The sequence below is a fragment of the Fukomys damarensis genome, unplaced genomic scaffold, assembly GCF_012274545.1.
Source record: "Fukomys damarensis isolate Sample0158 unplaced genomic scaffold, DMR_v1.0_HiC HiC_scaffold_37, whole genome shotgun sequence".
Taxonomy (NCBI): Eukaryota; Metazoa; Chordata; class Mammalia; order Rodentia; family Bathyergidae; genus Fukomys; species Fukomys damarensis.
Genome location: NW_022900949.1, coordinates 65208284 through 65226935, shown reverse-complemented (window position 1 = coordinate 65226935; position 18652 = coordinate 65208284).

The window sequence follows — 18652 nt, the reverse complement described above, 5'->3', positions numbered from 1 at the left end:
GTCAGAAAAGCCAATGTTCTGAGCTCCAGAACATAGAGCAGAAGTGAACAAGAGAAAGAGGGCTTCTCTAAGGCTCCTACATAAAAACCAAGGCCCACTGGAAAAGTGAAGAAAATCTCTGTAACAAAGGCACACCAGACCACTGTAGTGGGGAAGTTGGAGTTATCACCACCTCCCATCAGAACCTGGACTATTTTCAGGGGAAGGACAGCTGGAACCTTCAGTAGAATCTTGTGGGGTTCAGCCCAGCAGGAGGTCAGAGAGCTCAACTTGGGCCTTGCAATGGAAATTAGCCTGACTCTCATGGGATAGCTACTGGCTTTCTGAGACTAATTAATTTAGATCTGCACACTCCTGCCCACACTTTCTACTGTGACCAGAGAGAGATATCCTGGGACACTTTATTTATGTTTATTTAATTTTTTATCATCAAAGTAATTTTTTCTCTTATTTTTAATAATTTTTTAATTGTAATTTTTTCTTTCCTTTTTTCAGTTATTTTTCCTCTTATTTTCTTTTTCTTTTTATTCTTTCCTTCCATCTCTCTCCTGCTGTCTCCCACCTTGTTCTCCATTTTTCTGTCTTTTTATTCCTGTTCCTGTCCTAATTCAAATTTTTATTTTTCTCTCTTTTTCCTTCTCTTGATTGTCATTAGTTTTAAAGGAATGTGAATACAATTTCTAGCCTGCTTATTGCTATTAGATTGTTCTGTTCTTGTGTATGTTCTTTCATTCTGTCTTCTCCAATCATCTTCAACACCTTCCTAGAGTTTATATGATCTTTCTATGTCCTCTGGCCTCACTTCTTATTTCCATATTCTACCTATCTACCCCTCCTTCCCCAACTCCTTCTAAGTCCCAATCCCAAAGGGTAAAGTTGCTGTATTGAAGATTTTATGCACTATAAATATATTTTGGCCTGGTGTTTGATTCTGATTGAATTCTCATGTTTAAAGGTGATAGATTAATAACTACCACAAATTGTCATTCTCTAAACTGTGATTGATGTTATTGTTGTTGCTAATTGCATTATATGGGCTAAGGTGCTGTGGCTGATCTAATCAGTTGTCCTTTCTAGTATACTGAAAAATGAGATTGCCTAAGAGTCAGTAGAGACTCAAAACCTAAAGACTAGCTATACCTGGAAGACACCTCTGAGAAGCAATCATTCCATAAAGGTTCTAAATGCAAACAACAAAGATACTTACAATAAGGAATGTTGAATTATCGACCCAAGAATGTACCAAAACCAAAACCAAAATGTACCAACAATAAAAATAGAAATGAGAAGAGACCTAAGCAGGGCACAAAATCAGACTCCCAGCTCACCAAAGGCAAATTCTGAGGAAAACGAGGTGGAAAAATGTGCTGATCAATCATCTGGACACCCTGAACTGATGGCACAGGAAGTAACAAAATGAATGAGGCTCTAGAAAAATTCAAAACAGAAATAATTTCCTAGATAACCACAAAAATGATGAGCAGAATGAAAGACATGATTAGAATCTCTCGAACAAAAACAGATAAAAAATAGAAGAGCTTAGGGCCATGATAGGAGCCATGAATGCCTAGCATATTAGAGAAATGGAAACCATGCATACAAAACATAGAAAAGAAAGGAATCCATGAAACAGATTCAGATATCCAGGAGATTAAAACCTCTATTAAAAGTATACACAACAGACTGAGTCAATCTGAAGGCAGAATATCAGATATAGAAGACAGGATGGTGGTAAGTAACCATGAAAAGAGAGCTCTCTTAAAAATAGTAAAGGACCAGAAGAAACCAATCCAACATCTCCTAGATGTTGCAAAGAAGGAGAATAAAAGACTGATAGGAGACAATGAAAAAACAGGAAAAGTACAAATGACATAAAAAAACTATTCACAGAATTAATGACAGAAAACTTCCCAAACAGAGCAAAAGAATTTGACATACAGATAAGTGAGGCATGATAAATAAAAATATCTATACCTAGACATATAATAATCAAGATCCCAGAAATCCAACAGAAGAACAAAATCCTATAGGCAGTTAGAGAAAAGAAACAAATCACATGCAAAGGAAAGCCCATCAGAATCACAGCAGACTTTTCAACAAAAACTCTCAAGTCAAGGAAAGCCTGGAGTAAGGTATTTCAAACTCTAAAAGAAAACAACTTCCATTTTCTTATATCCTCATTGATCTCTTTTTTCAGAGTGCTGTACTTTTCAGTGTAGAGGTCTTTTGCTTCTTTTGTTAGATTGATTCCTAGATACATCATTTTTTTTTGTATGCTATTGTGAAAGGAATTGTTTCCCTAATTTCTCTCTCAGTGAGTCTGTTATTTGTGCACAACAAGGCTATTGATTTTTGGGTGTTGACCTTGTATCCACCTACTCTGCTAAAAGTGTTAAGTCTAGAAGTCTTTTGGTAGAGTTTTTTGTGTCTTCAATGTAGAGTATCACATCATCAGCAAATAATGGCAGTTTAACTTCTTCCTTTCATAACTTTATTGCTTTAATTTCTTTTTTGTCTAATTGCTATAGCTAATGTTTCCAGAACTGTATCAAAGAGGAGTGGTGGAATACTACTCAGCCATAAAGAACGAGAAATTAGATTTATTCATAGGAATATGGATGCATATTGAGGATACACTCCTAAGTGAAATAAATAAGTCACACATGTGTAAATACCAAATAGTTTCTCTAGTGCAAAAAACTATAATAGTACATAAGATCCTGGTGAGATAATTGACAATGTGAAATAGGAAGAAAAGTGCTAAAGGTGTAGGGACAGTGGAAAGGGTAGGGGAAAGGTAATAAGGGAAAAGAAAAATATATGAGAAAATGAAAAATGGAAATAAAGTTTTTGTAAATGAGGAGGGGAGGAAAGGGTGAAGGGAGGGCAGGGACAAGGGGAAAAAATGAGAACCAAGACCTGTTATGTAAAGGTATAAAATCCCAATAATGAATGTAACTGTACTGTATACCTAAAATGTACCAATAAACTCAATTAAAAAGAAAAAAGAAAAAAAAACAAACAATTTCCAACCTAGACTGATGTATCCTGCAAAACTAGCTTTCAAAATGGATGGGGGAATAAGATAATTTCATGACAAAGAACACCTGAGAAATTTCATGAATACCAAACCAACACTCCAAACAATTCTAAACAATATCCTGGAAAAAGACAATGAAGATTACAACTCCATAAGGTCCAAGAGAGCAAATCCACCAGACAAGGTAAGAAATTAAAGGGAGAGGATGAAAAAAAAAAATAAATAAAAGAGCCAACAACAGGAAAATAACATGACAAGGATAAGTCAATACATGTCAGTTATTACCATCAATGTTAATGGCCTTAATTCATCAATCAAAACAAATTGACTGGCAGAATAGATTAAGAGGCAAAATCCAACAACATACTGCAAACAAGAAACCCACTTAATTCACAAGGAAACTCATAGACTGAAAATAAAAGGATGGAAAACAGTTCTCCATGTGACAGAAACCTGGAAAAAAGCAGGGATATCTACCTTATTTGCAGACAAAGTAGATTTTAAACCAAAACTAATCAAGGGAGACAAAGGAGGTCACTACATCCTTATAAAGGGAACAATACAAGAGGAAGAGATGACAATCATAAATATATATGCACCAAATGCTAATGCCCCCAACTATTAATGGACATGAAAAACCAAATAAGCACTAATACAATTGTACTGAGGGACCTCTACCCTACGGTCACAAATAGATCATCTAGACAAAAAAAATCAACAATGAAATACTAGAAATGAACCAAGCTTTTGAACAAATGTAATTAATAGATGTCTAAAGATTGTTCCACCCCACAAAATCAGAATATACATTTTTTTGCTGCACATGGGTCATTCTCCAAAATAGACCACATGCTAGCTCATAGAATATATTAAGTAAATGCAAAGAAATTGAAGTTATCCCTTGTATATTATCAGACCACAGTACAATTAAACTGGAGATCAATAGCATAAAAAACCACAAGAACTACATAACAAATGGAAATTGAATAACACCCTCCTGAACAACCAATGGGTCACAGAGGAAATTAAAGAATGAATTTTAAAAAATAAAGAATAAATTAGACAGTTTCTACAGTTAAGTGATAATGCCAATGCAACATACAGGAATCTATGGAACACAATTAAAGCAATTCTACGAGGGAAATTAATAGCAGTAAATGCCTGTACCAGGAAAACAGAGTGAGCTCAAATAAACGATCTAATGCTGAACCTTAATCTTCTAGAAAAAGAAGAGTAAGACAGACCAAAAGCTCGTACAAGGGAGGAAATTATAAAGATCAGAGCAGAAATCAATGCAATAGAGACTAAGAGAATGATACAAAAAAGATCAATGCATCAAAGAGTTGCTTTTTTGAAAGAATAAATAAAATTGACAAACCCTTAGCCAACCTTATCAAAAAAAGGAAAGAAAAGGCTCAAATTCACACAATTAAGAATGAAAAAGTTTCAGTACAACAGATCCAGCAGAAATCCAGAGGATTATCAACACTTACTTCAAAAACCTATACTCTAATAAAATGGAAAATACAGAAAAAATGAACAGATTCTCTATGTATGAATTACCAAAGTTGAACATAGAAGATATAAAAATTCTAAACACCCCAATTACATTCAGTTAAATTGATACTGTAATTAAAGGTTTACCAACAAAGAAAAGCCCGGGTCCTGGTGGATTCACCACTGAATTTTACAAGACATTTAGAGAATATCTATTTCCACCACTCTTTAAACTCTTCAATGAAATTGAAAGGGAAGCAATTCCAAATTCATTCCTGGAAGCAAGTGTTTCTTTGATTCCAAAACCAGGGAAAGACCCAACCAAACAAGTGAACTACAGGCCAGTCTCCCTAATATAGATGCAAAAATCCTCAATAAGACACTGGCAAACAGAACACAGAGGGTGGTCGAGAAGATCATACACCCTAACCAAACTGGTTTTATCCCAGGAATGCAAAGATGGTTCAACACATGTAAATCAATACATGTAATGCACTATATTAACAGAGTCAAGGACAAAAAACATAAAGAAAGACACAACCAAACAAGTGAACTACAGGCCAGTCTCCCTAATATAGATGCAAAAATCCTCAATAAGATACTGGCAAACAGAACACAGAGGGTGGTCGAGAAGATCATACACCCTAACCAAACTGGTTTTATCCCAGGAATGCAAAGATGGTTCAACACATGTAAATCAATACATGTAATACACTATATTAACAGAGTCAAGGACAAAAACATATGATCATCTCAGATGCACAAAAAGCATTCAACAAAATTCAACACCCATTCATGAAAAAAAAAAAACCTACAGAAAATTCGAATAGATTGTCTTTATCTCAACCTGATAAAGGCTGTCTATGAAAAGTCATCATACTAAAGGGTCAAAAACCGAAAACCTTCACACTAAAACAAGACATCACCACTTCTGTTCAATATAGATTTGGAAACATCAGCCACAGTCATTCAACAAGAGAAAAAAATAAGCAGAATAAAGATAGGAAACAAAGAAGTTAAACTGTCATTCTTTTCTGATGATATGATATTTTACACAGAAGATCCAAAAAACTCTGCCATATTCACCCATGTTTATAGTGGCACAGTTTGTAATAGCCAAAATTTGGAAACAGCCTAATTTCCCATCAACTGGACACTGGATACAGAAGATGTGGCTTTTTAAAGATAAAATGGAGTACTACTATAATGAGAAACTAGATATTTATTGCTAAGTGGATGCACATTGAGGCCATACTCTTAAGTGAAGGTAATGAATCACACATATGTAAATATTAAATAGTTTCTCTGGTGTGAAAATCTAAAAGTGTAAATAAGAAACAAAATTGAAGAGGACTGTAATACTGATTATGTCCAAAGTAGGCTGTGAAGAGTTAACCTCACATCTGGCTGGTTTACAGAAATGAATCTGGTTAAAGCCTACATGCTAAGGTCAAAGTAAAACCTTCCCACAAGTAAAACCTTCAGACTAGAAAGGCAATGTTCTAATTACAATCATATATTTTGTCTATTCGGTTCCTAATTTTAGAATGCTTTGTCTTGTCTTTTATGAGCCTTGTTTACACTAAGTTCCATAGAAATCACACATCGCCTTTATCTCAATTGATTGCCAAGAAAAATCAGTACCTGGGACTGTCCTGTGCCCTTCTCAGTTGCACCGGCATTGGTCATCCTGGCACCCTGCTTTCTGTCTCTTAGTTCTGTCTCTTAGTGTATCTTTTTCTCAGGCTTTCATCATACACTGGGCAGGAAGTTACCAGTACCTGACTACAGGAGAACTGCTCTAACACAAAATGTATAATTGATAGATTGTTTAATAGGAAGAAAAGGTCTAAAAGAGTAGAAGAGGTGGGAGAGATAGAGGAAAGGTAAAAAGGGAAAAGAAAAAAATATGTGAAAAGCAAAATCATGGAAACAACCTTTCTTGTACTAGTGTTGTAATACCTCTTCTTCTGGTAACTTATTTGATGTCTTTAAAACATCCTTTGTAATGAAACAGTGAATGTAAGTAATGTGTTGCCTTGATTTCTGTGAGCTGTTACAGCAAATTATCAAATAGAAGACAGGGGAGCTGAAAATCCCCAATCTGTGGGCAACCTGGGGATCCACTACTTGCAGTTGGTGTGTGAAGGTAGGACTTGGGAGTAGGCATGTGGCATTGAGTGCCTCACCCATGAAATCTGTGCTAACTCTGTGTAGTTAGTGTCAGAATTAAATTAAATTAGAAGATACCTAGTTAATGTTCAGGGAATTGGAATGTTCCTTGTTGGCTTGGAAAAAGTCCTACACATTCTGTGTCAGAAGTATGGTAAGTAGAGAAACAGTGTTTTTTGTTTGTTTGTTTGTTTTTTACATTAGTAGAATACATGGAGAAAGTAAACTTTCAAAGAAGACTGAATGAAAACTATTGAAGTTAGCAGGATTCAGAATGTGTAACTGAGGTAATCTGTTTCAATAATAATTCATTTCCCAAGTCAAAAGTGAGTCATTTGTGGCTGAACACTCATATGAATTTAGATATCATAAAAAAGACTGCAGAGATGTTCTAGATCAAGGTGGCAGCATCTTACAATATGCTGACCATGGACCTGGGAGCATGATAAATAAATTTTAGAAAAATAGAAACTCTGGCCCAGATAAGATTGAGCCAGCAATTTCAAAGGGCATATTGTAAAAAGAAACAAGTCCTCAGATTGAAAAATTTAGACTCAGAAATACAGATTAATTGCCAACCTCACCTGGAAATTTGTTAATGGGCTCAGTGGGAATGTTTTAAGTATATGAAAAAGAAAAAAGAGATGCTAATGGAGCAGGAACCACCTAGGAAGTAGTAAAGGTAATGACAGCTTCCTTTAAACTTGTGAGGAATCTTAAGAAGATTGTCAAGGTTTCCTTTAACAGGCATTAGAGACTCTGCCCACAGTGTTCTATAGAAAAAACATCAGCCTGGAACAAGGCGGAAGAACAGATATAAATAGATACAATCCACATGAAATAATCGATTTAAATATGTTGACTGATACCTATAATTATTTCTTCAACTATTTTCTGTTGGTTACTGATTGGCATGATAGGTTAAATTGCTTATACAAGGTGATGTGGAAAGGGCCTCTGTTACCAGAAGTTTAATTTATTTCTGTGGCTTTTCCTTGTTGCTTTTATATGACCTGAATTCTGTGGCATGTTGGTGACAGTCCATCTCTGCTCTCACAGAGCATATGCCTGTGGTATTTGATAATGTGGCTTAAGTTCTCAAAATCTTTATGTTCCTCTTGAATTTATGCTTGTTAGCCACCCACACATAACCCTATTTTTAGTCCTTCAAAAACCAGGAACTGTTTCTTCCTGAACAGCGGACCTTTGTTGGTTTTTCTTCATAGTTTTAGCTGACTTCAGGCATCTTGAATAACTCATTTTCCCAGAGTTTCAATATGACAACAGAGGCTCAGACAAAGACTTCTTCCAAAAGAGGAGGAGTCCTGAAGAGACCACTATGTCTGGCTTTAAGGACAAAATCAAGTTTAAATCAGGAGGGGACACAAATAGGAGAAAGATAATGGGAGAGAATTGCCCCCCTCCTGCAGAGATTGGGACTAACCTATGTAATCAAATACAGCCTCATTATTTGCACAATGTATGCCTATGAGTGTATTTCTAGTGTTTTTCCTCCTCACTGTCTTTAGATTATGTTTCTTACGTGGCTATTGTAAGTATATCACTGGGTTTTATGGCATAGAAACATGTTGTTTTATGGCATTGAGCACTCTATTCTTTGTCATAAAGACAAATGGGATTCTGATGTACTTCGAGGCTGTGCTGCCCAATGTAGTTACTAATAGCTACATGTTGCTATCAACCACTTGAAATGTACACTAGTGTTCACATTTGAGGTGTTGTATAATATAAAGTGGGGGTCCACAATCCTGAGTCACAGACATGTACTGGTATATAACCCATTTGCTTTACTGACTGATCTCTACTTCCTGTCAGATCAGGGGCAGCATTAGATTCTTATAGAATCTCAAAATCGACTGTGAATTGCTCATTTGAGGAACTTAGATTGTATGCTCTTTGTCTGAATCTGCTGCTTCATGATCTGAGGTGGAGTAAAGGCGGTGATGCTAGTGCTGGGGAGTGACCACAACTACAGATTAATAATAGCAGACAAATTTGACTGCACAGAAAGCATAATTAATCAATGGCTTGTAGACTCATACCAAAACTCTATCAGCAGTGGCAAGTGACAATAAAGTTGTATCTGGTGGCAGGGCTGAGTAGCAAGCTAGTTGATGTACTTCAATTATATAGCTGCATCTGGTTACAGGCTTTAAGTCAGGAGCTGATGATTATTTTAGTCTGTGAATGGTCTATTATATTCTTTACCACTTCTATTCACACCTCCTTCTAGGCCTTGCACATTTCTTCCAGTCAGTTTTACTAAACCCACAAATAAACTAGCCATGATGAGTAAAAAACAAACATCATTGAAGAGCTTCTTTGAAAAGGGAAAAACCCAAAAATGAGACAACAGAAGACTCTGAGACTGGCCACAGAAAAAGAGCTGCATTTTCAAGACTATACCAAGAGTCCTACTTAAATTATGGGTTCTTTGCAACAGATGATTCAGATTCTCCAAGCTGGCTTTGTATAATATGTGGTGATCAGCTATGAAATCTTCAAAATTGCTTTGCCACAGGGTGACTAAACACCCTGAATAAAATGACAAGGCTTTGGAGATTTCCAAAAGAAAAAAAAAGAGTTAGAAAAGCAGAAGTAATTACTGAAGGCCCCAACTTCATCACATGTGTCTGCACTTAAAGCGTAACTCTTAGAGGCTAACTGCATGGGTAAAGCTAAGAAGCCCTTTACTATTGAGGAAGAGTTGATCCTACCTGATGCTAGTGGCATTTGTTGTGAACTTTTAGGAGAACCTATAGGTCGAAAGGTGGCAGTGTTTGTCTTTCAATTAGCATCATAACTAGATGAAGTGATGGCAGAGGTTATCAAAGCAGAATTTTTACGGAACATATATGAGTCCCCCTGGTACAAAATACAGGTTGACTAATCTACCTATGTTAGCAACAAGGCAACAGGGTTTGTTTATGTGTGATAGATTTTTCAGAGGGTGTGTATGAGGATATATCATGTGCCTTTTCATTGCCAGCTAATACCATAGCTGCATAACCATTCAAGTCTGAGTAATTACATATCAGGAAAATCGAGTTTGTCAATTGTACCTCTATGTACACAGAATGATTGGCTGCTATGATTGAATGGCTTTCTGGTTTTACTACTTGGGTTAAAAAAGTCACTTCAACATTTGATTCTATGTACTGTCCCATCCATGCAGAAATGCTGGATGGCCAAAAATGTCACTTGGACTTAACAATGTTTTGTAAGATAGGATTAAAACGATCAGCCACATTAAAGTACGTGCTTGAAACTCATATTGTTCGTGCAGCTCTGTGAGACACACAAATATCTACAAATGAATATGCAAATATCTATTCTAATACATAAAAACGAGGTGGCTTCCTAAAGGTAGAATATTGACTAGCGTTTGGGAATTATGAAAGGTGCTTCAGAAATTTTTGTTTTAGAAAAAGTTGCCAGTGAATTTACAAAAAAAATGGAAGAGTAGAGATCAGTAGTAAAACACAACCTCTTTGGTACTTGGAAATGATACATCTTGGAAACGATAACCTGGTGAAGAGGAAAAAAGGAAATAAATCTCCAGGAATTAGGAGGGAGCGGGCAGGAAAACTGAAACTACAGAGAATCTAAGAAATGGAGCACAGGTCAGAGAAAAGAATGAAACAGCCTGTAAAGCTGACCCTGTCTACTGGAAGGTGGACCTGTTTCCACTGACAGGAAGTAAGTCTGGACATGGTCAGCAGCTCCAGAGAGAAATGATGGACCAAGCAAACATTGGTAGGCTCAAGAAAAGCCCACAGTCATCGTAAACTACAAAAATAAGGTGGCATTTTACTCTGAAAATAACTGCTTCTACATGGCAAGATAGAACTGTAGAACAAATCCAGTACCCACCATATTTGAGAGGGTTTAATCAGGAGTCATTTTGGGGAGGGGTTAATTGTTTGTGAGTGAGCTACAGAACAACACCTCTTCAGGATTTTTTGTTATAGCACTCTACCACAGTGACTGGGTGGGAGACAGCCACATGAGACAGTTACAGAGAGGGCACAGCTAGACCTACTCCCAAAAAAGGAATGCAACTGTGTACTGCAAACAAGTAGTAATACAAATTTTAAAAGTCACCTCTGGCAGTACATTTTGGTGACATAAAACGTGTTGCAAAACTTGCTTACTCATGTGATATTCAACTTACTCAACGAACTCAATTTATCACTTCAGGGAAAAATGTGTTTGACTATGTTGAAGTCAGCAGGTAAAGGTCTACTGGAATATGGGGGCAAGGAGTGAACACTGGAATTTTTGAAATATTTTAAACGTTAGCAGAAAGTTTGAATGAGGCAGGTCCTTATTTCTCCCAGCTAGTGCATGATAACCTATCTCAGATCTCAAAACAGTTTGAGTGTACTTCCTAGCCACAGAAGGCTACTGAATTGAGCTTGGACGTCTCCACATCCCATTTGAGAATAAGAAGCGAACTGACTATGTCCACTCTCAAGGAGATCAACTGCTTGAGATCACAAACAATGGTGGTTTAAAAGCAGGATTGCCACACTTTGTGTATTAAAGTCAAGTTGAAATACACTGGCATTGCCAGAAAAGCTTGCTTCTGTTTACAACAGCCTTTGTGAAGCAGGGTTTTCTGTAATGACAGCAACTAAAACAAGATTATGAAGTAAGACTGAATGTAAGCAAAACCCTTGAAGTGTCACTATCTCCCATCAATCCCAGGTGGGATCATCTAGTTGCAAGCGGACGAGTGGGCCCAGGACTCTCACTGACTGTGTTATGGTGAGTTGATTAATTATTTCATCAGGTATTACAATTTAGTAAAGCATACAATAAATGTAATCTCTTGAATCACACTGAACTCACCCTCTGGCCTCCAGTTCTTCGAAAAATGTTCTCCTCACTAACCAGTCCTTGTCAAAAAGTTCGGGGACTGCTGGTATCTTGTTACACACTGGATTTCAAAGACCTCATGCAAAAAATAGATCATGTAGGAGTAATTTTAAATTAAATACATTTAAGTCATAATATATTGGATATAGTTGGTTAAATAAAATGTTATTAAAATAAATGTCACTGATTATTTTTATGTTTTCAATGTACCTTCTAGGAAATTTGAAATTATTTATTCAGCTTTCAATACATTTTTATACTGATCTGGAGTTTGAGAACCAATTGTCTATGCTATCACAGTATTCCTAAACAATATTTTTCACAGCAAGTTTAACCAGAATACTTCTGAGTTTTGGATTTCACAGCTCTGCCTCTCTCATCTTATCACTATGAGGTCCTTCTTTCTTCCCTGTTATGGTTGAGGTCTAAAATGTCCCCCCAAACTCTCATGTGTGTGGTTTGTGTGTATTATACTAACCAGTGGATTCATCTATTGATGCATTCAGTAGCTGAAGGTGCCTTCAGGACATGGGGGCTGGTAGGAGGTGAGGCTTCTGGAGGGTGTTTTGATCCTGGCTTCTCTCTTCTTTACTTCCTGGCTGTCATGGGGTGAGCTCTTGTTCCTCTACTATGTTCCTCTGCCACCCTGTTTCTGCCTTGAAGCCAGATGACTGTAGAGCAAAACTACAAGTCAAAATAAATCTCTCCTCCTTTAAGTTGTAGGTGTTAGGTATTGTGTTCTGGTGATGAGAAAATGACTAAGAAAGGCAATGTCTCATTCCAGCTGACTTGGTAGCTTGATCCTTTAACATCTTCTTATTTCAAAAGAATTTCCCAGTCACTCCAAACTATAGAATCTCCAACTCTTTGTTTCTTATTGATGTATATTAGTGGTGCAGAATAATGAGATTTGTTTGGTACCTTGGCCCATGCATATGCACATGATCTAGTTTGATTTTATTCATCCCTGCTACCCACCTCTCCCTCTCCTCCTCCCATGCCCCGATCACCTTTCCCATACCTAAAAGTCTACCTCCGATTTTCTGTCATCTATCCTTTATACAATTATTTAATCAATAAATTAATTTTAAGTTGGTTTATATAAGAGAAAATATGTGATATTTAATTTCCAAGGCTACCTTGCCTACAGGTCCATCCATTTTCCTGTAGATAACATTATTCCCTTTTATTGTATGACCGTGTAACATTTTCTGTATCTATCATATATTAATATTTTATTATATATATACTATAAATATTTATATGTACACAATTGTGATATATATGTATCACATTTTCTTTATCTATTCATCTATTAATGAGTATCTAGTCCATTTCTACAGCTTAGCTATTGTGAATTTCATATAGCACTATAGAAAGTGGTCTTCGATTCTTTCAGGAATATACCAAGAAGTGGAATAGTTGAATCAAATGGTATATAGTTCCTGATTACAGAAAGTAAGAGAAATTTGGTGGGGGAGAGCCCTTGTGATTAGAGAACTCATAGAAAGAGATCATTTGTGCTTAATCTACAAGGCTGATGGAATCAAAAGACAGAAGAGAAACAGAATAGGCTCCCACCCAACTGAAGTGAAGAGTTGGTAGCTCTTGCGTGTCATAAGCCGTTTCCTACCTGTTGTTTTTTTGTTTTTATTTTGTTTTTGTTTGTTTGTTTGTTTTTTTACCTGTGATTGAACTCGGGACCTTGAGCTTGTGAGGCAGGTGTGGTGCCACTGAGCTAAATCCCTAGCCCTCCTACCTATATTGTATTCGCCATGTAATAATGTAGTGCATGTTCCAGTAAGTAGACACCTGTGTGTGGGTGATAATTTGATGCAACTTGGAGACTAGAAAGAGGGAAGAAGAACTTCAAAAATGAACAAAAGCCAAATAGGAATAGTTCTCTTATTTAAGAATCACATTTCTCCATCTTATTGTGGGATTATGACAGAAAAGTTAAGAGATTTATTAGTTTCTGTAACTTGTAGAAAACCAACTATCTACTTAAGACTTTTTGTGACATTAGAAATAGTGATGACAGTTTGTCAAACATCTAATTATAGTTTGCACAATATTTTAACAGATTTTTCTTATGTTTCATAGGTTTTATTTTACATCTAATAAAACTTCCCTTAAAAGGATGGAAGAGAGACTAGAGGACTTCAGACCCAAGCAGTCCTTTTTTTTTTTTGCTCTACTGCCACATCTTGCAAGGCAAGCTGACAGCCCTAAAGGAGAGACGATTGCCTCTTGCAGTCCACCTGAAGTATACCTACCTTTTCCTTTTCTAAATCTTCTACTTATTGAACATTTTCTTTTTGTCATATCCCCAGTCGAGCAATGTTAAATAGAAAAAAAAATCATGTTACTCGGGACACAAAGTGAAAATTTCTAAAGTGAAGGAATGAAAACAAATATGTTTCTCCTTATATGTAATTTACTTGTTTTCCCTCCAGACCACTGTAGTACATGAAATCATGTCATTTCTTCTCTAATCACACATTTTTAGCAAGTTAACATTTAAGATTTCCCAGAAAGGATGCTTCAACCACCCAATTTCCCAGATGCTTTAACAGTTGCTTTAAGCACTTCAACAAATTCTTGTATTAAAGCAGATTTGATCTTTGTAGACTGCTCATGGGGACAAGCAGTCCCTTCTGAGTTTATCAGAACTTTCTTCCTACAGAATCCTTTAATCCTCATTAAAAGGAAGCAACATGTCTACTTACAAAAATTTCTGGAGACTCAAATCGTGATGCTCTAAACTCAGTTAAGACACGCAAATCCTAAGACGAGGAACATGCTATTATTAAGATTTGCATTACCAATTTCTCATCACCGCTTTAAAGGCAAGTTACAAAAATAAACCTTCTTGCAAATGAATCTGTAAAATAATATGAGCCAGGCATGGGATTAAGATAAAGCATTTCATGAAAATGTCCATAGATTACATGCAGTTATAGATATGTATCTTTCAGGCTGTCAAATAGTGCACATTTTCCTAGTCACATTGAAGAGAAATGTTATAATATTATATATATATAAATTAAGAAACTAAAATTTTAAAAAATCAATTTTAAGTAAGGAGTAAAAGATAAGATTAAATTCTTTTGCTGCTACAATGTGTATTCTTTCTTGGTCTACTTTATACTTAGTAACTTTTTAACCCAAGTATTGTCTTAGTTTTTCATTTCCCACATCACTAGTTAAGGTTAAGTACGGTACTGTCATGTCTCTTTTTCCTAAAGGTGAAAGGAGGTCTCATCAACTTTCCATTTATTTACTCCTTTAGAAAGTAAGAATTGTCTGCAGTTGTAAAGGGAACCTATGTATTCTCTTTGCCAGCTAGGCATTCATAATAATAATTATATATTATACATTTCAAAATGTATGTAAGTGAGGCCATGTCCCTTACACACAGCAACCTTTGAGGTTGCAAACTGACCATAGGGCCTAGATGAGGGCTGCTTTGGGTCCAACGCACTTTAGTAACTCAGCATCCTGAACAGGTTTCCCTTCCCAAATTCCAAGTCACTGAATGTAGACATTCTGGATAACTGACTATGATTTTCACATACTGTACTTGCTTCCTGGGGAGGGCAGCTGCCTCACTTTCTCTAGTGGGCAATCATTAACTTCCTATTGACCCTGAGATCTATTCCCCCACCTTCCCCTGCTCTGATATGGGAGATTTCTACAGTGGGAGGTAAGATTGGGATCAGTGAACGGGAAGATGAAACTGGAACTTTTCTTCCTCTTCCTCCTCCTCAACCCTTCTCATTTTTTCCTCCTCTTTCTCTTCCTTCGCTTCCTTCCCCTCCTCATCCTTTTCCTCTCCTCTTTGTTCTTGAAGCATTTCCAGTGGCATTTCTTCCATATTTCCAGATTTGTAGAACATCCCTCTTCCCATGGCCCCTGCCTGTCTAGATAGCACAGAGTTGGTAAAGCCCCCTCTGCTGGATGGCTCTTCAAGGCCTACAAGTGCTAGTTGCTTCCTGCTATTGCCACAGTGCAGGTGACCTCTCCATCGCCTTTTGGGCTTTTCTATTCTTCCATTAGCTCTTGCAGGAAATACTCTAGTTCCTGGCTAGATCTTCTTTGTTGGCTTGATGCACTTAATTTGCTGTTGCTATTGCTTGCTAAGAGTTCAAAACTGGCCTCCTGTATAACCTGTTTGATGGGAGCTGACAGAGCAGCCAATGTCAGTGACAATAAGTTATGTTACAAAATGCTGGTTCTCTTGCATCAAGGAGGGAACAGTACTTTGATGTGTCTTACCTCTCAAATCTCTTCTCATTTGAATAAAACAAAAAAACAGGCTTTGCTGGAGACAACTTCTTGCTTTGCTCTTTTTCTCTGTCCTGCTCTGCTCCCACCCTCACAGGTTTTCCCCAAAGACCCCAAGTGCATCTGCCCTTTGTCTCAAGTGGTCCTCTCTGGTAACCCCTAAGAAAGCTTTGTAAACAAATCCATCTTTTGAATGTCTTAGAGTAGTTTACATTTTCCTGGTCATACCCTGAATGTTAGAGAAATCAGTGTGACTCTCAGAACCTTATTTCCTAGAAAAATAGAACACAATGATAATATCTGGCAGAGTATCTTGAGTATAAAAGTGATTCTATATATATTATCCATTTGTTTTTCTTAATCACACTGGGACGCAGCCTGCCCTCCTTGTCTTCCTCCAACCTCAATTGTTTTCTTTTTATTTCCTTGGACAGTGTATTTCTTTCTACTAATAATGTCTCCCAGAGGGTCTTCTTACTAGACAGAGGGTAAGATATACTAGAGGGCTTGTGTACACTATAGCTAATCCAGGATACAGACCTGGATCAATAAAGATTTTCTGAGACCTAAAACAGTGAATTCTCTGTTACCATCTTCTAACTAGGAAGCAGTGAGATGGAAAATTCTTTATTTAGGAGGAAATTAACAGAGTACAATTTTTGAAAAGACCTTTACAGTTGTACTGTTCGCTCCCTGTCCTTGTGAGGTAAATGTTCTCATCTCAATGCCCATTTAGAAACCTTTTGGTAGAAACTGTGGGGGTCAAAATAAATCCACCCTCCCAGTGTTAATACTCATGTTTGGTCTATGTTCTCCTCAGGCGGGGAAATATGCCCACGGGTGCATTTGACAGGGAGTCCTGACCTGTGAGGTCCTGCGGGCTGCGTGGTAGTCCAAACAGCTAGCTCAGCCTTCCTCGCCTAGTTCCACCATCATACTCCTTATTTTCAAACTTGTATGCACTGGTCCTTCAGAGTCCATTGACTTCCTGAGTGTATGGACTCGCACACCTAGAAGGTTCTTCCTCACCAAACCTTAGCCTCATATCCTTCCAGACTGTACTCAGTCATGTCACTATGCTCATCAACCCCGCTGCAGTGATGGCTTCATTTCTTCCAATTTAATAGCCATTTGTCCTCTTCACCTCCTCGTTTTGCGTAGTCTACGATGTGTTCAGATATAGAAACCATCATAATCTATCCAGGTGAACAAATGTCTTACAATAATCTCACTTCACATACCTTTTCCGCCCCCTTTACCTTCACAGAAATACTAACTTTGATATCTCCAATTGTTTTTTTTCAGCTCCTGTCTTCAAGGGACCAAGTAATACTTGAGGAAGTCAATACTCATTCTCTAAGTTTGAGATCAAGAATTCTTTTTTTTTCACTTGGATACATGCAAACATTAAATATGAAGTTATACATTCAAATTTTATTGGCTTTTGGGATGAATGGGTGTCTGAGGAAAGCAATAGGACGACCGATCAAATAAGTGTACATTATGGTAACTCAACAAGTTCTGTGTTACATTACTACCAAATGGATTTATACAATAATTTTAGCCCACATTTAATTCAATCCAATTTTTAAAAATTAGATAATTTCTACCATAAAGAATGGATTGTCTGAGAGCCCTAAAAGATCTCCATGTTGCCCTAATCCACTTGATAAAACTGAAGATTTTTATCTTCACTGTGCACTCACTGCATACAAACACAAGTTCTTGTTTTGAAGTCTATTTTATCTTTTTCCCTTTGGTGATTTGGTTTGATTGCTTATGTGGTTTTCTTTAATATACCCTGATTTCTGTGAGTGTGTGTGTGTGTGTTTGTGTGTGTGTGTGTGTTTTCTGGTTATTGTAACATAAGGAGTCACAGCTCTTAATTTACTAAGTCTTTACTACAATCTACTTATTGCTATCAATAACCCAATCATGGTAATATGCATAAGCTAACACATACAAACACACACGCATGTGCATGAGTACATGCACACACATTAATATGTGGTATGGAAATTATGGAAATTTATAATTTCCTTTGGTTGGGGAACTTTCAGGATTTATATAAGCCACAGTGAAACTTCAAACACTACACTGGCTTACCTTAGGTCTCCAGACAACTTAGTAACTATTCTTCAAGAGTCTGAAATTTTTTTTCATTGCAAAAGAATCTCATTTTAAAGTCTTGCTTCACCACATGTTTCTAAAAACGTGTCAGATGAAGACAGAACCCTCCTTTGCTCTTGTAAAAACCTGAGTTTCTGGCTACTCATGAAACAAGAAATTATGCTTTTTTTTTTTTTTTTCAGTACCAGGGATCGAACTGAGGACCTCACACTTATAAGGCAGGAGCAGCATCACTGACCTAAATCTCAAGCCCAAGATATTATACTTTTAACACAAGGCCATTTGATGGTTTCTTACTACAGTCAATCCTTGAATGTTCAGGTACAGGGGTTACATATTTCTTTATTTTCTGTAGCTGGTAATTCTAGATTTCATTATTCCTTCTGCTTTGCTTCTTGATCATCTCCCCTTACGTATTTTTGATGCAATAAAAATACTACCTCAGTAAAACAAAATTATGGAGTGAAACATGTTGCTTCCAAGCCACATAAGACAGGGCCGGACAATGTAGCTCAGTGACACGGTGCCTGCCTCGCAAGTACAAGGTCCTGAGTTTGATTCTTTGCATTGAGGGGGAAACACACACACACACACACACACACACACACACACACACACACACAC